The sequence below is a fragment of the Balaenoptera physalus genome (assembly GCF_965194825.1).
Source record: "Balaenoptera physalus genome assembly, chromosome: 3".
NCBI classification, from domain to species: Eukaryota; Metazoa; Chordata; class Mammalia; order Artiodactyla; family Balaenopteridae; genus Balaenoptera; species Balaenoptera physalus.
In genome coordinates this window covers 22,784,115-22,807,951 of record NC_138890.1, presented here as the reverse complement: position 1 = coordinate 22,807,951, position 23,837 = coordinate 22,784,115, and the positions used below count along the sequence as shown (strand labels likewise).

Genomic DNA, 23,837 nt, shown 5'->3' with positions numbered 1-23,837 from the left:
CCACTCTGACAGGTGTGAGGTGATATCTCATTGTAGTTTTGATTTGCATTTCCCTGATGATTAGTGATGTTGAGCATCTTTTCACGTGCCTGGTGGCCATCTGTATGTCTTCTTTGGAAAAATGCCTACTCAGATCCTCTGCCCATTTTTTAATCAAGTTTTTTTTTTTTTTGATGTTGAATTGTATGAGTTCTTTGTATATTTTGGACCCCTTATTGAATACATTATCTGCAAATATCTTCTCCAATTCAGTAGGTGGTCTTTTTGTTTTGTTAATAGTTTCCTGTGCTGTGCAAAAACTATGTAGTTTGATGTGGTCCCACTTGTTTAGTTTTGCCTGTTTCCCTTGCCTGAGGAGACATATCCAAAAAAAATTACTAAGACCGATATTGAAGAGGGTACTGCCTATGTTTTCTTCTAGAAGTTTTATGGTTTCAGGTCTCACATTTAAGTCTTTACTCCATCTTGGATTTTGGTTATTTTCTTAAATTAATTTATTTATTTTTGACTGTGTTGGGTCTTTGTTGCTGCACGCGGGCTTTCTCTAGTTGCGGCGAGCGGGGGCTACTCTTTGTTGTGGTGCGTGCGCTTCTCATTGTGGCAGCTTCTCTTGTTGTGGAGCACGCGCCCTAGGCACACGGGCTTCAGCAGTTGTGGCACGCGGGCTCTAGAGCGCAGGCTCAGTAGTTGTGGCACACAGGCTTAGTTGCTCCGTGGCATGTGGATCTTCCTGGACCAGGGCTCAAACCTGTGTCCCCTGCATTGGCAGGAGGATTCTTAACCACTGTGCCACTAAGGACGTCCTTTTAATCCATTTGGAACTTGTTTTTGTGCATGGTGTGAGAGAGCAGTCCAGTTTCATTATTTTTCATGTAGCTGCCCAGTTTTCCCAACACCGTTTGTTGAAGAAGCTGTCTTTCCCCCACTGTATATTCTTGGCCCTTTGTCATAGATTAATTGCCCATATAAATGTGGATGCATTTCTGGGCTCTCTATTATGTGCCATTGATCCATGTATCCATTTTTGTGCCAGTACCACACTGTTTTGAATACTGTAGCTTTATAATATAGTTTGAAATCAGGGAGCATGATACCTCCAGCTTTGTTCTTCTTTCTCAAGACTGTTTTGGCTATTTAGGGTCTTTTGTGTTTCCATACAAACTTTAGAATTATTCTAGTTCTATGAAGAATGCCATTGGCATTTTGTACTTATTTTAAAATCTATTCACAGCAAATTTCATTAAACATACTCACACACCAAATTCTTCTGTTTTTTTGCTTTCCCACTAAGGATTTATAATTCAGCAAATAGTTACACATTTGATTACAGAAAAACAGGGAGGTGGGTTTCTTTCTGTTCAACAAAAATATAACATGAGTCACACATGCAAGCCACTTCTGAAATTTTTAATTTTCTAGCAGCCACATTAAAAAGTGATAAAGGAACAGGTAAAATTAATTTTAATAATATATTTTATTTAATCTAATATATATACACATTATTGTCATTTCAAACCTGTAGTCTATATAAAAAAACTATTAACAAGCTATTTTACGTTTCTGTTTTGTACTAAGTCTTCAAAGCCCAATGCATATTGTAATTGACACGTATGTCACATCTCAATTTGGACTTGCCATGTTTCAAGTGCTCAATAGCCACATGTGGCTGGTGGCTACACACTGACAGTGCACATCTAAGATAACAAGTACGTTTCTACAGAACATCTTTAATCTTGAACTTGTCCTATATTATTTTTCCTGTCTGAATGTAGAATAACCCACAAAGAAAAAAATAGGTCGGACTTCCCTGGTGGCGCAGTGGTTAAGAATCTGCCTGCCAATGCAGGGGACACGGGTTAGAGCCCTGGTCCAGGAAATTCCCACATGCCGCGGAGCAACTAAGCCTGTGCGCCACAACTACTGAGCCTGCGCTCTAGAGCCCGCAAGCCACAGCTACTGAGCCCGTGTGCCACAACTACTGAAGCCTGTGTGCCTAGAGCCCGTGCTCTGCAACGAGAAGCCACTGCAATGAGAAACCTAAATTTTTTTTAAAATAGGTAATATGGGTAATGACTCACAGAGAGAATACCAAAACATCAGGAAATATTATTATTACCTTATATCACAACTATATTATTACATCAATAACATATTATTACATCAATAACATATTACATCAATAACATATTATTACATCAATAACATATTGAAACTATATTATATCAAAACAATAAGGTATCTGAGAACCAGTACTGTATGTTTAGTGGCACTTACTGCTCAATAAGTATTGTGGAAAATTTCCTAGGAGACCAGTCTCATTTGAGACTGATATAGATAAGCCATCATGTACTTACAAATTATGCTGGACCACGCTAGAGAGGAAAAACATGTAAATAAACAACATTCCACTCTGCTAAACTCTATTTCTCTCAACCACTTCAATGCCACCAGTCTCACCAAGCCAGAAATAGGGGAAGCCGTCTTTTCAGGTCCCATTTATAATTCGTCAGCACAAGTTCCACTGCCCCCTCAATAAACACTCTTGCACCTGGAATTTTCCTCTATTCTACTTTAATTAATGATACAGGGTAAACCTTATTACATTCTGGAAAGGTCCACCTAAGAACTTTCAAACTCTGAAAATCTTATTTCTGAAACACGGTTCTTTCCTTTCTTCTACGCCTACTAAATCTACTCTTTGTCCATAGTATAACCTCTGACCTATCATCCCTAACTTTTTGTTATTCACCTCCATTCTGGTTTTATTTATTTTTCTCCCAGCCTGAGCAATCATTTCAAATACAGCCTCACATCATCTTTTTTTTTCCAGGCATGTTTATTTTTACAAACCTTTACTTCTGTATTAAACAGTTTTCTCCATTCTACCCTCAGACTTCTGAACCTTCCTGCACATGGTCATGTATATGCTTGCCAAGCACACACACAGTATATCAAAAGTCCTCAGAATTCTATTCTCAAGCATCGTATTTTCTTCCCTTGTATTTTCCCTGTCGAAAATTTCACTTTCCCATGGTAACCGGCAAAACTGGTACTTTGAGAAGAAAGCAGACCCAAGATCTCAAAGCTAAAAATAAGTGATGGAGCATGGATTTAAGATTAAATGGTCTGTCTTCAGATCCTAAGCTCTTAACCACTAATTCTGTAAGATTTCATATATGTAAAATTCTAGAAAATGCAAACTAATTACAGTAACAGAAAGCAGACCGAGGGTTGCCTGGATATGAGGGAGGAAGTGGGGAGGAGAGAAGAATATCAGGGAGAGGCAGAAGAAAGGGGTTACAAAGAGGGACAAGAAAACCTTGGGGACAGGTGTTCTTTATCTTGACCGTGCCATTGGTTTCAGAGGTGTATGTGCCGAAACTTACCAAACTGTACATTTTGAATATATGCAGTTTATTTGATGGCAATAAATTTGATTTTTTTAAGTAAGCAAAATTAGAAAGCATGGTATTAGAACAGGAATAAACCAACAGACGTTTGCCACAGAAATGCAAGCCCAGACACACACACTCACACCATTTAGTGACCCATACACATATAAACAGAGGTGACACTGTAATCAGTGAGGAAAGCACAGAGTATCTGATAAACTGTTCTTAGACAACTGGCTACCCATACTGGGGGAGGGGGGAAGAACCCTGACTCATACCATACACAAAAATGAATTCTAGATGAATTAAAGCTTTATATATAGAAAGCAAATCTTTAAAACTTTTAGAAAGAAAGATACTGTTTAAGTATCTTTTAAGACAGGGCAGCATGGAAGGATTTTTTTTTTTTTAAAGACCCAGAAAGGATACATCGTAAAGAAGAAATACTGGTAAAGCCAACTACGTTAAAATTCAAAACTCCTACACGTCATTTACCATCTTAAAATGTTTTAGTATTTTACCTATATTTTAAGTGCCTGAAATAGTTCTTAGTACACATACTACTAAGGAAAATAGAGGCATATTTATACTAACTTTTTTTTTTAATTTATTTTATTTTATTTATTTTTATTTTTGGCTGTGTTGGGTCTTCGCTGCTGTGCACGGGCTTTCTCTAGTTACAGCAAGCAGGGGCTACTCTTCATCGCAGTGTGTGGGCTTTTCATTGTAGTGGCTTCTCTTGTGGCAGAGCATGGGCTCCAGGCGCACGGGATTCAGCAGTTTTGGCACGCAGGCTCAGTAGCTGTGGCTCGTGAGCTCTAGAGCGCAGGCTCAGCAGTTGTGGCGCACAGACTTTGTTGCTCCACGGCATGTGGGATCTTCCTGGACCAGGGATCGAACCCGTGTCCCCTGTATTGGCAGGCGGATTCTTAACCACTGCGCCACCAGGGAAGTCCCTACACTAGCTTTTTAAAATGTTGATATTTTGTGAACTGGTCAAAATAAATATGATGCAATACTGAACTTCAAGTTTCAAAATGTATGACCATTTACAATCACTCCAAAAAAATTAAATACCTAGGTCTAAATCTAACAAAACATGTATAGGCTCTGTATGCTGAAAATTACAAACGGCTAATGAAAGCAACTGAAGAAGATCTAAATGAGTTCTTCCCATGAATAGTATATGAAATGGAAACTTGACATGTGTAAAGATAGCCAATCTACTTAAATTTTTCCTCAAAGATGAGGAAAAAGAAAAGATTACTCAGCAGTGACCAAAAACAAAAAAAGTGTTTTACTGACAAACAGTAGAACTACAATAAGCCAAGCCCAGCAAATCCAAAAGATGTTACATTACAAATTTCCAGTTTTGGTGCCTGAATTCAGCACTAGAGAGCTCAGAGCAAGAATTAAAATCCAATGCAGAACAAAGATGGAATACATGATCACCACTGAGTTCTCCAATGGTCCTTTCTAAAGTGCAAGGTGACAAAATTCCTTAAGTTACCCCCAGTTTTCCTTCATCTACCTATTAAAATCAGAAACACTCCACTATGCAAAGAAGGAAAAAAGGTCCAGAAGGGAAATGTCAGAACAGACTGAATATTTATTCAATAGGGAGAAAAGAACTGCCACCACAGAGCAAAGATTCTTGTGAATAGGAAATTCAACGACCAGGCTGTCGAGATGCCAGAAGAACTCACTGACCCTTATCCACCTGGCGTTTGTTGAGGCTCAGCTCCAGCCGGCCTACGTGGCTACTAGTCCCATCTGACAGCATCAGATGTGGCTCCTATTAGTGAACCCATTACAGGGCATCCATCAGTCAGGGCGAGTCAAGAGGGAGCTCCTTGAACCCTCTGACCCGCTGCACAGTTAAAGAGGTCAAAGTCTTAGAAAGTACACATGCCAGAAATCTAAAAATAAATAAATCTCATGCCAAGTCATTTCTACCTAATTCCTACATTCTAGTTTGTATTCTGTATACTATATATTCCACTTCTAATATGTATTCTATATATTCCAATAACCACAAGCAAAAGAACAAAGCAACTCACCTTAAAAACATTTTACCCAATACCCTTGAAATACACTATTAAATTCTTATTGCAGAAGTCAAAAGCCCAGACATTTAAACCTGTAGATAAGCTTGAACTGCCTTGTCTCTCAGTTCTTCTCAGCATTAATTTCAGAAAAATGAAAGGCTTTCCATCTGTGGGTCAGGAATCAGAATACAGCAGGAAAACGTCCCTCATCACTTCTAAGTGTTTCTCATTCTGATGGGACCAATGTCTCAGGATAATAACTGTGAGGCCTCATATTGCTGCTTCTTTACCAAAAGTACCCAGATGCCCCAGATGCACTTTTACGTTAGATCCCTGACTCTGCTAAGTGACCTGGAAATGGGCCTGCACTAACCACTCATAAATACCCGCATGCCGATTTGAGGGAATGTCAGGTATGAGACCCACAAGAATTGGTGACTGAAAAAGGTAAAGAATGAAATCTCCTGTTCTAAACATACAAACCTTTGGTGTTACTGCAGTGGGAAATGCAGGTTTTGATATTAAAAATATTTCATATCACAAATATTAGCCACAGAAACTACCCAAGCCCACAGTCTAATTACTAAGTGATCTTTTCAATTCAAATCACCTGTGTACACTTTTTCTTGATCTGCTTTTTCATGCAATGCAGAATTTAAATGGGCTAGTCTGGAGAGCTGAGATAAAAATAACCACAAAAACCACTTTGCTACTACTAGATTAATTGCTCTGAATTCTACACTGATCTTTTGGTTTGGTGTGAACTAAATTCAGAGTGTAATTTTGCGTGAGGTCCGTATTTTGCAAACCACAAAAAACATATTCAGGAAAACCCCTCACAGACTAGCAGGACACACAGTCATCACCCTAACACCATTCTTGGCAGGAGGAATAAGACCTTTTTTATTCACATCAACTGAGCTGGAGGAACAGCATCTAACCAGCTTGCCAAGCATCAAGGTCTGTGGAAAACAGGTTATGCCAACTTCAACAAAATCAGAAGGTTTCTCCTCCACAAGACTTTCTCTACCAAAGGACATGAACAGAAAAATGGCTACCTTGCTGTTTTGGCCTTTTACTTCTGACCACAAAAGTATTAATTATCTCAACCCATCTTTTTTTTTTATTTTTAATTAATTTATTTATTTATTTATTTTTGGCTGTGTTGGGTCTTCGTTTCTGTGCGAGGGCTTTCTCTAGTTGCGGCAAGCGGGGGCCACTCTTCATCGCGGTGCGCGGGCCTCTCACTGTCGCGGCCTCTCTTGTTGCAGAGCACGGGCTCCAGACGCACAGGCTCAGTAGTTGTGGCTCACGGGCCTAGCTGCTCCTCGGCATGTGGGATCTTCCCAGACCAGGGCTCGAACCCGTGTCCCCTGCATTGGCAGGCAGATTCTCAACCACTGCGCCACCAGGGAAGCCCTATCTCAACCCATCTTAACCTTCTTTTGTTTTACATCAATAAACAGATCTACCTACGAGCACATTAGCACTAGTAACTGCATGCCAGTGACAAGGGCATGTTTCCTATAATTCCTCTTTTGCAATTATATGACTCACTGCCTTTCTAACTCTCTGACCACACCTTTTCAGTTTTCTTCACTGGATCCTCTGTCATTTCCCCCTCTTTACATCTCACTCGATACAACCTTCCTCTGGAGAAACCAATTCATCCCTAAGGCTTTAGCCACTACCCCCATCATGACAGCTTCCTAATATTTATTCCTAGCCTATTCCTAGCCCCAACCAGTTCTAAAAACCTGAGATTCTAACAAAAGTTTCTGCTTTCACTGAATATTTAGTTTAGAATGAGCTTTTTTTGTTTTAATCTTTTCTTTTAAAGGACCTTTAAAGATCACCTAATGTGGTCACACATAAATGTAAGTTAAATCTGAGTACTGTCTACTATATTATTTTCTGCATTTTACCTGTATTTCATCAATTTTTTTTTAATTTATGTATTTATTTATTTGGCTGTGTTGGGTCTTTGTTGTTGCGCGTGGGCTTTTTTTTAGTTGCGGCGAGCGGGGGCTACTCTTAGTTGCGGTACGCGGGCTTCTCATTGCGGTGGAGTCTCTTGTTGCGGAGCACGGGCTCTAGGCGCGTGGGCTTCAGTAGTTGTGGCACATGGGCTCAGTAGCTGTGGCTCACGGGCTCTAGAGCGCAGGCTCAGTAGTTGTGGCGCACGGGCTTAGTTGCTCTGCGGCATGTGGGATCTTCCTGGACCAGGGCTCGACCCCGTGTCCCCTGCTTTGGCAGGCGGATTCTTAACCACTGCGCCACCAGGGAAGTCCCCATAAACTTTTAAAAAGGTAAATAATCTAAACTACTCCTAATTTTAAAGCTGAGGAAATCAAAGCCGAAACTAAGTGACTTGCCGAAGATCACTAAGTATAATTTCCTATCACCACATCTCCCACTGTTCCCATCTAGAAAGGAGGATGACTGAAGGGCGTTGGGTCATGAGGCTGAGAGTGTACACAAGCAGACCTTTTTAAAAGGCTATTTCAACTGCACTGAGTTCTGTCTGACATCCCAACAAAAGGTTGAAGAGCTCAGAGAAACTTGCAAAAGGCCACAGGCAGAGATGTGTCATTCAACAGTGCACAGTTTATCTGTACAAAGGTGGGGAGAGGGCTACAAAGTTACCATCTAAAAAAACCAGTGGTGATATTTTAAACCCACTGATATTTAATATTCACCTCCAAATTCAGATGAGAACTTCATAATTTAAAAAATCTATTCTAGCCACATTAAACATCTATTCTAACCTTAGGAAGGTGGTATTATTATTATTCTCAGTGACAGATGAGAAAATGGAGGATTACAGAGGTAAAATAACTCATCCAAGGTCACATAACTAATAAATGTAGAAGGCTATTTCAAGCCTAGGTCTGACTCCAAAGCCCATGCTTTGACCACAGTGCTACTAAATCCAGACCACCTCTGTGAAGGTCAACCGATTAAAGGAGATGTTCATAAAACTGGAGCAATTCCATAGATACTATACACTGTACACTGCCCAACACAAAAGGACCTCATTCCATGGACCCTGAACAGGAAAAACACCAGGTCTTTTTCCACATCCCGTTTTTCCTTCAAGAATTTTAAAATTAAAAAAAAAAAAAACAAAACAAAAAACTCCTGAATCCATGTTCTTTTTCATATGTGCTTAATTTTGTGATTTGAGAGCTGGATGAAAGTCAAGGGTAGCTTCAGAGAGGAGGATGAGATCGATAAAGAGCAATTATAGGGGGCCTCCCTGGTGGCGCAGTGGTTAAGAATCCTCCTGCCAATGCAGGAGACACAGGATCGAGCCCTGGTCTGGGAAGATCCCACATGCCGTGGAGCAACTAAGCCCGTGCGCCACAACTACTGAGCCTGTGCTCTAGAGCCTGCGAGCCACAACTAATGAGCCCGCGTACCACAACTACTGAAGCCTGCAAGCCTAGAACCTGTGCTCTGCAACAAGAGAAGCCACCGCAATGAGAAGCCTGTGCACCACAACAAAGAGTAGACCTTGCTCGCCGCAACTAGAGAAAGCCCGCGCGCAGCAACGAAGACCTAGTGCAGCCAAAAATAAATAAATAAAATTATTTTTTTAAAAAAGAGCAATTACAGGAACAGAAAGATAGCAATTATAGAAATAGGTGAGAACTTTCAAAGAGCTGGTTCAAACTGTCTTTTATGGGATCCAACAGGAGAAAGCTGCTTTGGAAAAAGTGAGCCTTGTCAAGTGTCACCAGAGTAATTTAAGAAAAAATAGCAAATCCTGATAAACAGGCATATAACATTCATATAATCACCCCAAATTCAAAAGGAAGTTAGCTTTTCTACTGTTATCTTTTAGAATGAGACCCTTATATTTGAGCAGTAGTCCTAATAACTTACAGGGGTAATTGCTGAAACTCAGTTAGTCCTAAAAACAAATATAAAAACCATCCAAGAATGACCACAAATACAGTCTTTCTTCTCTATGGTACAAGAAACCAATCACAAGCCCATCTGTGTGAGACCTAGCTAATAAGAACACTATTTCAGAGGGGGGTACAAAGAGAAGGATGGGTTGCCAAGGGGAAGAAGTCATCTATTAGACTGTGACAAGCTTTTAAGTGTTTGCATTATCATTAACCAACTGCCTGGTTCCCTGGTTCCCACACCTGCCACCTCCATCTAAAACTATCACAGCAGTACTTGGCAACAGGCTCAGCTCCAAAACACTGGCGCCCTCTTCTGACCCTTTTGTAGTACTGCATTCATACCAGGCACTGATGTGAAAATCTCTAATAAAGCCACAAATTAATAAATTTGCAGCTAACATTTTCCAGATAATTCTGTATTTGCAATTCCCTGAATAAACCTTAATTTAGCTTGATAAAAATGTCAAATAGCAGACCTTCTACATAAAATTTATGCCAATGAAAAGAAAAGCAACAATGTTCTCTTACCGTTTTAACAGTTTACATATATTAGCTGATAGTATTAAAAGAATTAGAAGGATGCCAATAACTGACAGACAAAGACCTTACTATGTGCCAGGCACTAGGAGTGAATAAATTAGTTTAATGCTAACAACCTAATGAGGCAGGAACTCCTCTTCATCTTACAGGTGTAAAACGAGGCACAATGAACTTAAGTAATGTGCCCAGGACCCTGCACCTGGTAGCAAGTGGTAAAACTGAAGTTCACACTCAGTAACTGTGACTCCAGAGCCAGAGCCTTATCTACCCCAAAATATCCCTCTGAGGTATCATGATAAAATGAAACGTGATCAAAATAGAAAAAGTATAAGTTGTAAGGAAAATTATAAATACATCATCCAAATCTCTCATTTTCAACAAAATCCCTAACTGTAAAAAAATAAAATACTACATGAAACATTTTGGTCATTTTCCCATTCCTCCTCGCTTGAAGATTCTGAACTTCTGGGTCTAAGATGTTTTTATGCCTGCTTTTTACTACCCATTCCTTTCTTCATTACACTATGCCTTTATTTATCTATTATCTTGTTCTTTAAAAGAAAAGAAAAAATTAATCCATACTATACGCTTTATTTTTCTTCTATACAGCAGAACTGCTTACCTATTCCTACCTAAATTCCCTATTTCATTGAGATCTTTAGAAAATATTTTCCTTAAGACAGTAAATCCAAATAGCATCATCAATTCCTTCTCATTGCAAATATGATAGATTCTCATCTGCCTGGAATTATTTAGTGTGTTCCTACCTCTAATCAAGGCTGGCAGACTAGATAATCTTCTAATATTTCTAAAAATGCTAACTTTATTTTCAAACAGGACATGAAGGCACATGTCTAATAATCTGCAGTTCAAAACAAGATTTATCTCAAACATTTCTAGATTCCACAGTTTGCCTACTTAAAGCTATTCATAATACCAAAAATTAAGGACACTTAATAACCCAACACAGGCTGACCAAGCTCACTCCCATTCATGACTGAAAGATTTACCACGGGTGAAAACAAATGCTTTTACAACTATCGTTTCATTTCATAACATTAGTTTAAAGTCTACTTAGAAGCACAGACTTAGTCAAAGTCTGAAGTATCAAAAACATATATTAACTGCACCGGTTTAATTTGTTAGATACAAGAACAATAGAAACAAGATGGTTATAGTTTAGTACTATAACTGACCACATCGCTAAAGAATCCATCACAACGTTATGCATAGCTCCCGTATCTCAACACAACAAGAAGTGCACAGGTAATACACAAGAATAGGTGCCAAGGAATGGGCTCCGTGCAAATCCCACAACTCCTTTTACCTCGTTCTGCAGGATGGCAGCCCTCGAGGCTCCTTAGCAGTCAAGGACTCCTTCAGCACTTCAATGTGCTGCTTGCTGTCTGAGAACTGGTTGGTGAGTGTTTCTAGCTTTGTCTGTAGGGCTAGTAGTTCTGTGTCCTTTCTGGACAGCTCCTGCTTCACCTGACCAATCTAGAGAAGAAGAAAAAGCAGTGTAAGGAAAAAAGAAATAAAACCACCACCTCTGATCTGGATCTTTGACAGATCCACGTCAAGATATACAGCATTAACTTTATGACAGGACACAATTCATCTTTTTGCACCATCTAATCTTAGCTGACCACCCCCCCACACACACAAAAAAACAAAGCTTATTCAACTAATAGCAAAATTTCCAGTTTTCATTTATTGTCTCCCCTAAACTTCTGAAATCCATTAGAAAAGGAATGGAAGAAGAAAAATCCCAATTCACTTAGATGACTATGAGACAGCAGTAAGCATCTGAACACGACTAAAGCAGTTTTCATCTTATTAAGTCATAAGAAACTTCAAATCATACAGCAGGATTAGTGTAGATGGAATACAGAAAGAAAAAAGAAACTTCCTACTATTGCTATTTAAACTCAAAAGCTGCACATTTATTTTTTCATTGTTTTTTTTTCATTCTCAAATGAAAGTGTACATAAAGTCCTTCTTAAAAAGCCACTTTAGTGTTATAAGGCATTATAAACATGTGCTTTCTAAAAATTATATAATTTTGAGGAGTTAGGGGTACTGACCTAAAAGAAAGATTCCACCTACAAAGTTATATTACCTACAACATGTCATATCAACTAAATGGATAAAAGTATATAACCTAAATAAAGAACGCATAAAATCTCATTCTCTAAGAATCTACATGTGTAATCAAATTTGAATTACTCTGACAGAGTAATCCATAAATCAACAGGTGCCACTCACTCCCCCATAAATTTTTCTCATCTTAACTGAGAAAACATTTAACATCAAACATCTCCTTTACATTTCTACCGTGTTTCTAAGAATTTTTACTCTTTTATTCTAAATGTAAGCCAAATTAACAGAAATCATATCTGTTTTTACACTGTATCTACTGCCTAAGCAAGGTAGCTATGCACTAAAATATAGACTCTTGGAAGTATAAGTTTCACAAGAAGTCAGTAATCTCAGTACCACTGATGAAACAAAAAATACTTTTTAAAAAGTTGAATGTATCTAAAGTATTTTGACTGAAATAATCTTAGGCATAAGGGACAAAGTTTTTGAGAACAATTTCCCATGAGAAAGTATGAAATAAATTTTACTGTAATTAAAATTACTTTTAAGGAGGACTAAAAACAAACTTATAATTTACTGTTCTGTTTCATCAGGAAGACAAGCATTTTTCTCATATGCATGAAATCTCTACTTACAAATAGAATATTCATTCATTCAACAAACATTTCTGTGTGCTCACTGTATGCAAAATACTCGCAGCTGCTAAGGACATCACTGGAAGATAGCTGTAAACAGCAGCTACTTCCATCCTGTAACACAGATACGTACCCAGGAGCTGCCACATACTGTAATGGTGTAGCATCTTTCATGACATCCCTTTACCAACATCCCACCCCTAACAAACAGAATGCACTAAAAACGCACTTGTGGTATGAATGAATAGTCAGGAGAAACGTTCAAAATGTTCTCACCTCATCAGCTAAAGAACTATGGCTTAAAGATGACTCAAATTTCCAGCTACCTCTAGACCATGTGATCAAAAATAAATATAAAATCTCAGTTTCCTCATCATCTGCATTACTAAATAATCCTCAAATAATGCTATACTGACCATAAAGACTGAGAAAAAGAAGAAAATATCCTAAATAGAAGAGTTTAGAAGCACAAATTTTCCTTAAAAGTTAGGAGCATAAGGCTTTTGCAGTCAATCCCATGTGAGAATGAACGAGTGTGTCTTCTTGGGTAACTACCTCTCTAAGCCTTGGTTTCCTAATCAGTAAGATGGAGACAGCAAACCAGTGCCACTGTACTGCATACAGATTAAACCAAAAAAGTGTATAGAATGTTTAGCCTGTTGTTCGACACAAAAAGAAATTAATACTACTAGCTGAGGGAAAAAAAGTTATAGATCAACTTCTCCTCTAGACAATACATGGTTACAACAAACCAAATTGGACCCTTTTAGACAAAATATCTCACTTTTCTATCTATACTATAAAGTGGTCCATAAATAGCAAACACACTAAATTAGCACAAGTGGTTTTTTTTTTTTTTTCTTTTAATGCTGCATTCCAGTCTTATCCTACTGTAATTTTCAGAAGCAGTTTTTTTCCTGACACTTGTGAGACAAATGCGTGCACAGCCTAGTATAGGGCAGTGGAGTGCAGAGCTTACCAGCACAGGTTCTGGAACCAAATGGCTTGTGTAAAAATCAAACTCTGCCTCTTACTAACTGTGCTTCCTGAGCACCACTGTGTTACCTCAGCTTCCTTATCCATAAATTGGGTTGAGAATATACCTACCTTAGTAGGTTATAAAATGCTTATAATAAGTACTCAAGTGTCAGCTATTTTATTATAATCATTTTATCACAGTTTGAAATGGAATTTCAAGTTTAGAGAACTTTAGAGACAGATGATTGAGCTACTGAATAGATTTAGAGACTTTAAGTTTCATGCTACTTCTAACTGACCAGATAACTAAATAAGCTAATCACTTCTATACATCTGTTCCAAAGACAGTAGAATTTGTTGCAAAATCACCTATCGGGGACTTAAAGATGATGTCTACATATGAAGGTAAAGCACTTCACTCAAGAAATCAGACTCAAATAAACCCTGGGTGATGGACCTAGAACATCTGCACATTCTTTGTACCTAAGAAGAGAAAGAGACCATTCACATAAATCAACAAGTTTCTGGTTAACAGGAAAGGAGTCGAGAAAAAACAGCTTTGAAGCACCATCCACACAGTGACAAAGCAACAATAAAAAACCAGGGGGCCTTCCCCGGCGGTTCAGTGGTTAAGACGCCGCGCTCCCACTGCAGGGGGCGCGGGTTCAATCCCTGGTCGGGGAGCTAGGATCCCGCATGCCGTGTGGCACGGCCAAAAAAATAAAAAATAAAAAAAATAAAAAAAAACAAAAACAAACCAGAGACAGGGCTTCCAGAGCACATGAGGACTCGCTGCACACAGGGTGGCACGTGGGTCAAACCGGTGAACAGGAGTCAGTTAAAGAGCAGAGCAGGCTGGTTAGTGCTAGTCCCGGGCAAAGCTGCCGACCACAGAGTGAAAGTGCGAGCACCCAGAGCCAGAGCAGCAGGGTCCCACTGTGGGATCACTGCACGCAAAGGGTAAATCTTTCGGCAAAGACCTCTGCCTGAAGACCAGCCGCTCTCTTTTTCAGCTCCTCCCCTTGAGCCTCTTTCGAATTTAGCTCCTCCTTCAGTTGCTCTACCTGTCACGACATTGTTATTCTTTTTCACTCATGTGTCAACTTAGGTCTTCTTATTATCTGCTTTTGAGCCAGAGCAGTAACTGGAAATAACAATAACTCATAGAACACAATCAAATCTGTTCCCCTAATTTCCTCTTCAAAGGACCCTAGATGGGCTCACTATTTTCACAGGGTAATAGACTGAAATGTGCTAATCAGCAAATGGGAAGCAGAGATGATATTTTATTTTGTTCTCAAGTTAGAATGATAAATCAAAACTAACAGAAAGTTGGATATGTGAATTTTTAAGTTCTAAAAGTTACATGAAATTGGCCGTAGTCATTGATAACAGATTCTTAAAATAACAGAGGAATATTCTACTGACTTATATGCAGGTATGGGTATCACAGAAAGAAGCCAGAAACTGTATCATTAAAGGAACACTGTTCACTTCTGAGAAATTAGGGAACTAACACAATTGGGATATGGGGGGCAGGGGGAGGGGGAGGAACACTTAGTTTCTAGCTAATATTTTATAATTGAAATTATGATCTTTAAAACACCACAGACCTGATAAACTGATAACTGTAATAAACTAAGTCCTCCAATTTGCCTAAAATAGTTCATAGGATCAAAATAAATGCCTTTGGCTCTAAAGAAGGAATACTGTGACTGAGGTTATAATACAGACTGATATGTCTCAGCGATGCCTATCCTACTGTACATACACCCCAAGTGCACGTGGGAAACAATAAACCTGATACATATGGGTCTTCTCCAAGGGAGAGCGCTAAGGGCTTTCCTTTAGGGAACTGTGTTTGAAGGGAAAACACGATTTTATTTAAGCCATTTCAGGAAAAAAAAGGGGAGCTGGATTCAGTCTCTTAGGCTGAATTTGACTTCTAAATTTGTTCACAAGACATAGAGAACGCGATGTTTCATATAGTGAGAAAAACTCATCTGGATGTAATCCTACTAATCGCCTCAGAAGTACTGGTAGACATGAAATGTTAAACTGTGATAATACACACTTAGCCTCATACAAGTAATTTTCTTTGAAGTGAAATTTGAAATAACTATACAACATCAGTAATGCTGACTTTAATTCTGGGAAAGTTCTATCTGAAAGAATTACGGTACAAGTATTCTTCCCTGAAGCCTGATAAAACAGCGTGAGGTCCATCATCACTAAAGAAGTAGGAACATGCATCAATTTTTCAAACCCCATTTAAAAATTACGGTATCACACACCATGACCTTGTTTTTCATAAATTTAGAATGGCTCCGATAGACCTCCATTTGCCTCATTTCTTCCTCTCGTTCTTCAGTACTCAAAGCCCCGTTCGATTTCAGCATCTGAATCTCCTCTTCCAAGTCTTGGAGCCCACGCTCCATAGAGGAAATTTTTGAATCCTGAGGACAAAGGAAGATTTAGACATTAAAGTATTCGCAAAAAGTCAAGAGAGGTTGCACAAGTCTGTCTTTACAGATGTGAAATTTAATAAAGATAAACAAATATGCAGAAATATTGCAACTGGTGCCTTGCTTCTAAAATATATCCTTCATGGCCATATGGTGGAGAGGAGGAGGACTGAGATCTATAGTATGATTTTTCCTCTATCCTTTCCTCCGCACCCTTTTGATTAAAATTGAGAGTATTAACTAAAGAAGTAGAAGCAATGGAAAACTAGTAAAAGTTTCTAAGTACTTTATGGTCAACAAACTTCTAGTGAAAACATCTGTAATATTAACAGTAAAACCTTTTCTAGCTATAATATTTTATCGTTTCACTTGACCCCCCTAAAAGGCTTATTTCTGCCCCCAAAGGAGTGGGGAAAAGAGTAAGAAGGTTTCAAAGATTTACACAATAATGCGTATAACCATTATCTACAATAATAAAGATCTGATAACGTCCCACTGCAGAAAAACAAAGGGATGAATAATTACATTAACAGTTACACTTTATCACACAGTGGTCCCGCCTTTTCCACAGTTTTACTTTCCGTGGTTCTGCTTTCTGTGGTTTCAGTTACCTGAGGTCAACTGTGGTCAGAAAATATCAAATGGAAAATTCCAGAAAAAAACAATTCAGAAGTTTTAAACTGTGCACCGCTGTTCCAATCAACATGATGAACTCTCACACCATCCCATTCTGTCCCACTGGAACGTGAATCATCCCTTTGTCCAGTGTACCCGCGCCCGTTAGGCACTCACAGCAGCCGTCTCGGTTATCAGATGGACAGTCCTGGCATCACAGTGCTTGTGTTCAAGTGACCATTTTTACGTGACAGTATTTTATTTAATACCATCCCCAAAGCACAAGAGTAGTATGCTGGCAATTCAGATTTGACAAAGAGAAGCCGTAAGGTGCTTCTTTTAAGTGAAGAGGTGGAAGTTCTCACTAAGAGAAAAAATCATATGCTGAGGTTGCTAAGATCTACAGTCAGAACGAATCTTCCAGCAGTGAAATTGGGATGAAGGAAAAAGAAATTCGTGCCAGTTTTGCTGTTGCACCTCAAACTGCAAAAGTTACGGCTACAGTGCATGATAAGTGCTTAGTTTAGATGAAGAAGGCATTAGATTTGTGCAGTAAGATACTGAGAGAGAGAGAGAGAGAATGAGACCTATTCACATAACTTCCATTACAGCATACTGTTATAACTGTTCTATTTTACTATTAATTACTGTTGTTAATCCCTTACACATTGTGCCTAATTTATAAAATTAATCATAGGTATGTATAGGAATAAACATAGTATATATAGGCTTTGGTACCATCTGTGGTTTCAGGCATCCACTGAGGGTCATGGAACCTATCCCCTGCAGATAAGAGGAGGCTACTTACTGCATTAGTAATCTTACTTATTCGCTATACTTCACCATGCATTTCAAATATCTCATAATGATTTCTAAAAAGAAACGTCACTGTCCTTGTAAATCAGCATCACCACGAATATCACCTCCTAGTACAACATCCCTCTATACTCATTTTCTTGGTTTTGTCTGTCACAGTATCCAGTTTATCCCCAGATTACTTTAGATGTCATCAATTACAGAAAAACTCCTACGAAGAATAGATACTTTTACATCTATAGTTGCATATGCTTATTCACCTAAGAAGTAAAGACCTTAAAGAGCATAAATTCAGTATAGCTTTATTTTATTTGGAAGTTTAGAGAAACCATTCCTTTAGGAAAAAATTTTGAGACTGACTTCCTCTTTCCACTTTACCTCAAGCCTGTCTTGACTGACTTTCTTTGTTATCTGAGAGTATGCCGATAAGAGTTAAAGGATTTATCATGAGACACTTACAGCTAGCTATTTTTAGGTTCGGGGGAGAGGCGAGGGCTGTACTCCTCTGACTTGCATTGCATTACCTTTAAAAATAACACAACGAAAATTTTCTTTTACAAATCTATTCAAATGAAACTTACATTTGGTTCAAAATTAAACATATTAAATTAACACAATCAGAGACACTCTAAACCTAAACCAGGATTTTGATTTACTCGTTTAAAGCTATCCCGGCCCATGAAGAATAAACAAATAAACGGCTTCAAATGCACTATCTGAAAATCCCAACACACACAGAGAGGCAGCTCTTGACCAAATCAGACACTCACTATCAAATCATGCACCATAAAATGTGCACCTAAAAAGGGACCATAACTGCAGCTCTGAAAGCCATGAGGCAGAAAAAGAACCTGCCAGGCTACTTTCTGGGATGAGGCCAGAAAATTAACGCCTGATATGTTGGACTAGTTGTAGCACCGACCAGTACTCAGGCTGGGTTTATTTGAGGACAGCCCTTTCCAAGGAGGTTTCTTACTCCTAGAACGTATAATAACTAAATAAATAAATTCTTTATCATCTTACTACTCTATACTTCCCCAGCCCTGGGTCTCCCATCATTAATCAACCAACCCCACTGAGTCCACTGAAATCCTCTTTTCCTTGTTAAATTTCCCAAATGCTCAACTTTTTTTCAAAAGTTGCCTCCCTGCTCTAAGTAAACCCAGGCTTTCCCAAAGGATATAATTTCCCCCAACGCTCTCCATTGAAGTTCACTAATCCACCAGCATCACAGAGTGGCAGGGAGAAGTGTGGGCATCCTCCAGGTTCCTCCATGCTGCTCCCATTTAAAGCTCACACTCCTCTTCACTCTCCCTCCGCACGGCTGCCATCTAGGGGCTTCCCCGTCACTCCCGCCCGCTGAAGAAGTCTTCGGCACCCGGCTGACAATAGATCTCTCCTTCAAATGCCACTCTTGCCAGAATCCTAGGATTTCAATGTCCGAATTCCTTGACATCTGTAATGCCAACGCCCTCATCCTCCGGTCCATTTTAGCTATCCAGTTTACAAGACCACATCACCCAGGCCTCTCCTCCCAGGCCTGACACACCGTCACTCACATTAACTGCTGCTCTTGTATCTCACAGAGTCCTCCACCTCCCTAACTTCTACATTTTCTCCCAACCTGTCCATCCATTCTGAATTCTCTTCCTTCCTATCCAGGCTACATTCCTGGACTCATCATCCCAACTACTCCTTCACCTCCACCCTCAATTCACTTGCATCCCAGTAATTCTGCCATTATCTACCCAGCAAAACTCTAACCCTACAGCAGTCCAGTAATTCCTCCCTGCTCCTCCACTGCTAAAGGGAAGAGAAGAAGTTAGAGAAGGGAGAAGGAAGCAGAGGGAAGAAAGTGGGAGAAAGGAGGAGGGAGAGGAGGAGGAGAGAGAAAAGAATATTACGTCACCTTGAAGACAGCTGGGCTCTTTGATTGTCCACCATCACCTCCTTTCCCATTTCCCCCAAAGACCAGTCTAGGTCTTCATGATCCTCTCAAGCTCATGCCACACTCTCAGCATCTCAGCTATTTCATCTGCAATTTCAACATAACATCCACCTGACCCCACTGGGCCACCAGAATCTCAGTCTCTTGCTTCTTAGCAGAATGGCTGGAGGTTAACACAACTTAAAATAGATCTATTGCCAGTTAAAACCAGTACACTTCCCTGTGCCATCAAAAGGCAAGCAAAATAATTCTGTGAACACAGGTACACTCGTGTGTTTTTAGGTTCCAACAGGGATCAGGAAATAACATGTACCAATAAACTTGTGGGAAACGTGAATATGTAATTACACGTTTCTAGAGGCTGTTTACAAGATTATGTTCAAGACTATGAATTGTCTAACTATAAAGAACCCAGAATCCACTAATTTGGTATTTGTTTGGTAAACCCTTTCCCCAGTGAGAATAAAGATGTATACAACAATCAAAACAAAGTTTTAAGAGGAAATCTTCTAAATTAAGAGAACCATTCTGATAACTGTACTTGAGAAGCATCTATTTACATAAAACTATTTATATACCAAAAACTAAAGACTCTTGCCACATCAACAAATATTAAATGAAGGCACATGATGCAAAACACCGTGTCAAATTTTTTAGGGGATACAAAGAAGTTAAAAAAAGAGACAGAGAGGGAAGGAGGGGGAGAGGGAGGGGTCCCTATCTGTAAGAGTCTTCTAGCTCTTGCAAGAAGGAATATGTTGTTAATAAAAATCATAATAGCATAGCAGCTAACACTGACTGAATGTTTACTATGTGCCAGGTCCTGTTTAAAGTGTTTTACTCGTTTTAACTAATTTAAACCACAAAAGAACCCATGGGATAGGTACTATTGTTATCACCATTTATCAATAAAGAAATTAAGGTATGGAGAGGTTAGCTTACTTGTTCTATGTCATACAAAGCCAGGTTTTGCATCCAGGGAATTTAACACAGAAGGCAAGCGCTTAGTCACCAATCACCATAACATTCAGCCTAAAGATTTCTAACTACTCAGTAACTTAAAGCAGAAGTTTTCAAAGTATAGTCCGTGAAAGCCTGGGGGTGCCTCCTAGCCCTTTTGAGAAGTCAAAACTATTTTCATAATAATACTATGACTTTATGTGCCTTTTCCACTGTGTTAACACGTGCACTAAAGGTATAAAGGACAGGCAAAAGCGCTCGTGCCTCTGGACAACAGCGCCAAACCGTGCTAGCCGTCAGTGTATTCTTCAGTGTCAGCACTCTCAGACAAAAAAGAAAAATAAGAAAGAACATTTTTAAAACACTGGCTCACTTAGGAATGTCCCTGGTGACTTTTCATATGCTCAGCCCTTGAGTATGTATCTCTGTACCATGCTGTGTGACGACACAGGAAGGGGCCAGGCCCGGCTGCTGCACCTGGGTGTGACGCTGCTCCCAGGACAGCACTGGGTGCTCTGTGAGCTGCAAGCCCAATCAGGTACTTTTTTCACGGAACCCTATTCTTAACTCGAGAGAAGAACTGACACACAAACTTGGTATTTGGTGGACATTGTCTTAAAAACAAATGAAATGAGTCATTTTAAGAGAATAAGGGGCCCTGATATCAAAAGGTTTGAGAACAGCTGACTCCAAGAAATGCTGGACAAGAGGAAACGAAACTGAAGTTCTTTTAATGTGTCATTTTCATTAAGTCTTACTATTTCTTCTCAGTCTACAAAATGAGCGAACTATTATTACATACCACTTTCTTAAACTCACACAATAAAATGTGAAATGACACATAAGATTCCTTAGGAAGTTCTCACTTACCTTCATTTCGATAACAGTTTGCAGAGCTTTAGTTTTGGCAGAATCGGGGGCATTCTCAAATCTCCGATGCATCTCCTATACGAGAGAAGCAAAAAAGAGAGTAAGTGCCCTCCTTTTCACTCTCATTTTTTCAAGAGGGGAGTGGAGAGGCGAGGGAGTAGCAGTTACATGCAAAGATGACTACCCCGGCCTTGTAAGACACTCTGATCCACTTTCTGTCTTCCTGACCTTTCCCTGTGGACCAGGGAGCACATAGACTGCATTCAGGCTAAGGGGTACAGGAGGGTCCCCGTCTCTGCACACCTGGTTATACACGGTAAGTCACACAGATCCCAGCCACCACAAGAGGTGAAGCTCTGGCACATCCCCAGGTTGTGTGTCACTCTTCCACAGGACTCCAAGACATATTATCAGAACTCCAAACAATCCAAAAAGGGGATTAGAAATAGTCCCTTTTTAAAAGGAGAAATCAGGACTTCCCTGGTGGCGCAGTGGTTAGGAATCCGCCTGCCAATGCAGGGGACATGGGTTCGAGCCCTGGTCCGGGAAGATCCCACATGCCGCAGAGCAACTAAGCCCGTGCGCCACAACTACTGAAGCCCGCGCGCCTAGAGCCCGTGCTCCGCAACAAGAAAGGCCACCGCGATGAGAAGCCCGCGCACTGCAACGAAGACCCAACACAGCCAAAAAGAAATAAATTTATTTTAAAAAAAAGAAAAAGGAGGAATCAAAGTAGCCACAGTCCGCACTGCACAAAACAACTGAAAGCATTTGTGTGGACAACCTCCTTTGCACAGCATCCTCCCCCAGAGCAACAACCACCGGGCTACCTACGATGGAAATCTCTCTCCAGAGGGGCTACAATCAGAAAAAAAAAGAAGGTAAGACTGCTGAACAAGTTTCCTAAACAGTCTACAGGTAGCAAATGGCAGAAAAACATAGCTATTTTTTTCAGTCCAAATGTCAGTGCGTTCAGGATCAGAAAGGAAGGAAGGAGATGGCAGAATATCACAGTTAGGGTCTTCAAGGATCACCCTGAAGTTACCAGACATCCTCAGGCTATTTTCTTGTCAGATTCTGAGAATGTCTCTGAGTCAGCCAGTACTTCCAGAGTACCCTGGTACAGCCCCTAGTGATGGCAGAGAATACAGATGGATATTTTCCATCTGAACAGTGCTGGTGAAATTCTAGCCCTGCCCTCTGCTCTGCCCATTTGACATGTATATAGATGTTTACTAGGTCACTCAAACTTATTTCATCCAAAACAAAACTCGTCATTTTCTCCTCTTTAACCTAGCCCCTCCTCTGAAGACTGATGAGTCTTGCCCATCTCCTTAAATGGCATTACCCTCCCGGTGGTTCAAGCCAAACAGCACAGTGTCTCCTTTCATTCCTCCCACATCTTCACTTCCTACCACCTTCTAGAGCAGGTCCTAATTGTTCCAGCTTCAAAAGATTTCTTGAATTTATCATTTCACTCCATTTCCAGCCTAGTTTAAGCCTAGATTACTACAACAGCCTCGAGTTAAGTTTCCTTTCATTTCCTCTGTCCATTTTAAAGAAAGCAATGGTGTACTCTAGATAAAGCATCAACAAATCACGGCAATAGTCTGTTTTCAATCCTTCAACGAGTTTCCTATTTACTTCTCACCCTCTACAAGGTCAACACAATCTGATCATAACAGACAGAAGACTAGCCCTCCTGTCATAAACTATGTCAAAATTGACAAAAATGCATAAAGCAACTGTTTTCAGACGCTGGAAAACAAGCAGCACAGGAGTATGATCCTTGAGAGGAGAGAAACTAACAAGGTTATGGTCCGGACTTGCTATCCAATATGCGATGCAGGGAGAGGAAGACCAAACAGAAAACAGCAGTCCCGCAGAGCTCAGAAGACAGATCAGTGGGTAAGAGTCCCAAAGACAGGAGAAATGTGCAGAGCAGAATGACACAGAGGAAGAAGCTAGCCAGAAAAGCAGCAGTGTCTGATCTGACAGGGGTCCCCTGGAGTCTTTGACCAAATACTAAGCCTGCATGTACAGGGAAAGACTCCACAGTGTCAAAGAACAACTACCAGAGAGCTATGAGTTGAGCAACTACCTGAACTCACATGGGGCTGGGAAGAATTCAAGCTCCAAAGAGCCAGAGTGGAGAGAACATCAGAGGCACTGAGCAGAGACACCAGAAAGGCCACGTCTTAGGAGCAGAGACAGTCTAGCCCTGGAGGGAAGGCTACCTAGACTAGAGCCAACAGAGTGTAAAAGCAAGTCTCCTTAAGGATCGAGTTAATCCACAATTAACCCCTGCAAGATAAAACACTTCATTAAGACAGTAAAATGCAGAACACATTAATCCAGGACAAAATCTGAACACATTAGTTCAGGCCATAATCACCTCTCACCTGCATTAAAACAACAAACTCATCAGTTACCCCCCAGCCTCCAGTCTGTCCACACTGAATCTACTCCCTACACTGTAAACAGGTGATAAATTGGGCGCACAGATATTAGGGAAATTTCCAAATGCTTTACAGTGAAACTATTACAATTTCA

The 23,837-nt window shown here is 39.9% G+C and overlaps 1 pseudogene across 1 annotated transcript in view; it reads right to left on the bottom strand.

The window, feature by feature from the left end:
• Positions 1–23,837, bottom strand: part of LOC309657056 (ELKS/Rab6-interacting/CAST family member 1-like) — a 126,214-nt pseudogene that overhangs the window by 66,138 nt on the left and 36,239 nt on the right. Inside the window, exons 4-6 of the transcript XR_014268305.1 lie at positions 21,285–21,359; positions 15,911–16,066; positions 11,225–11,394 (exon numbers count right to left, since the gene is read on the bottom strand). The product of XR_014268305.1 is annotated as an ELKS/Rab6-interacting/CAST family member 1-like (transcript). The remainder of the gene's footprint in view (positions 1–11,224; positions 11,395–15,910; positions 16,067–21,284; positions 21,360–23,837) is intronic.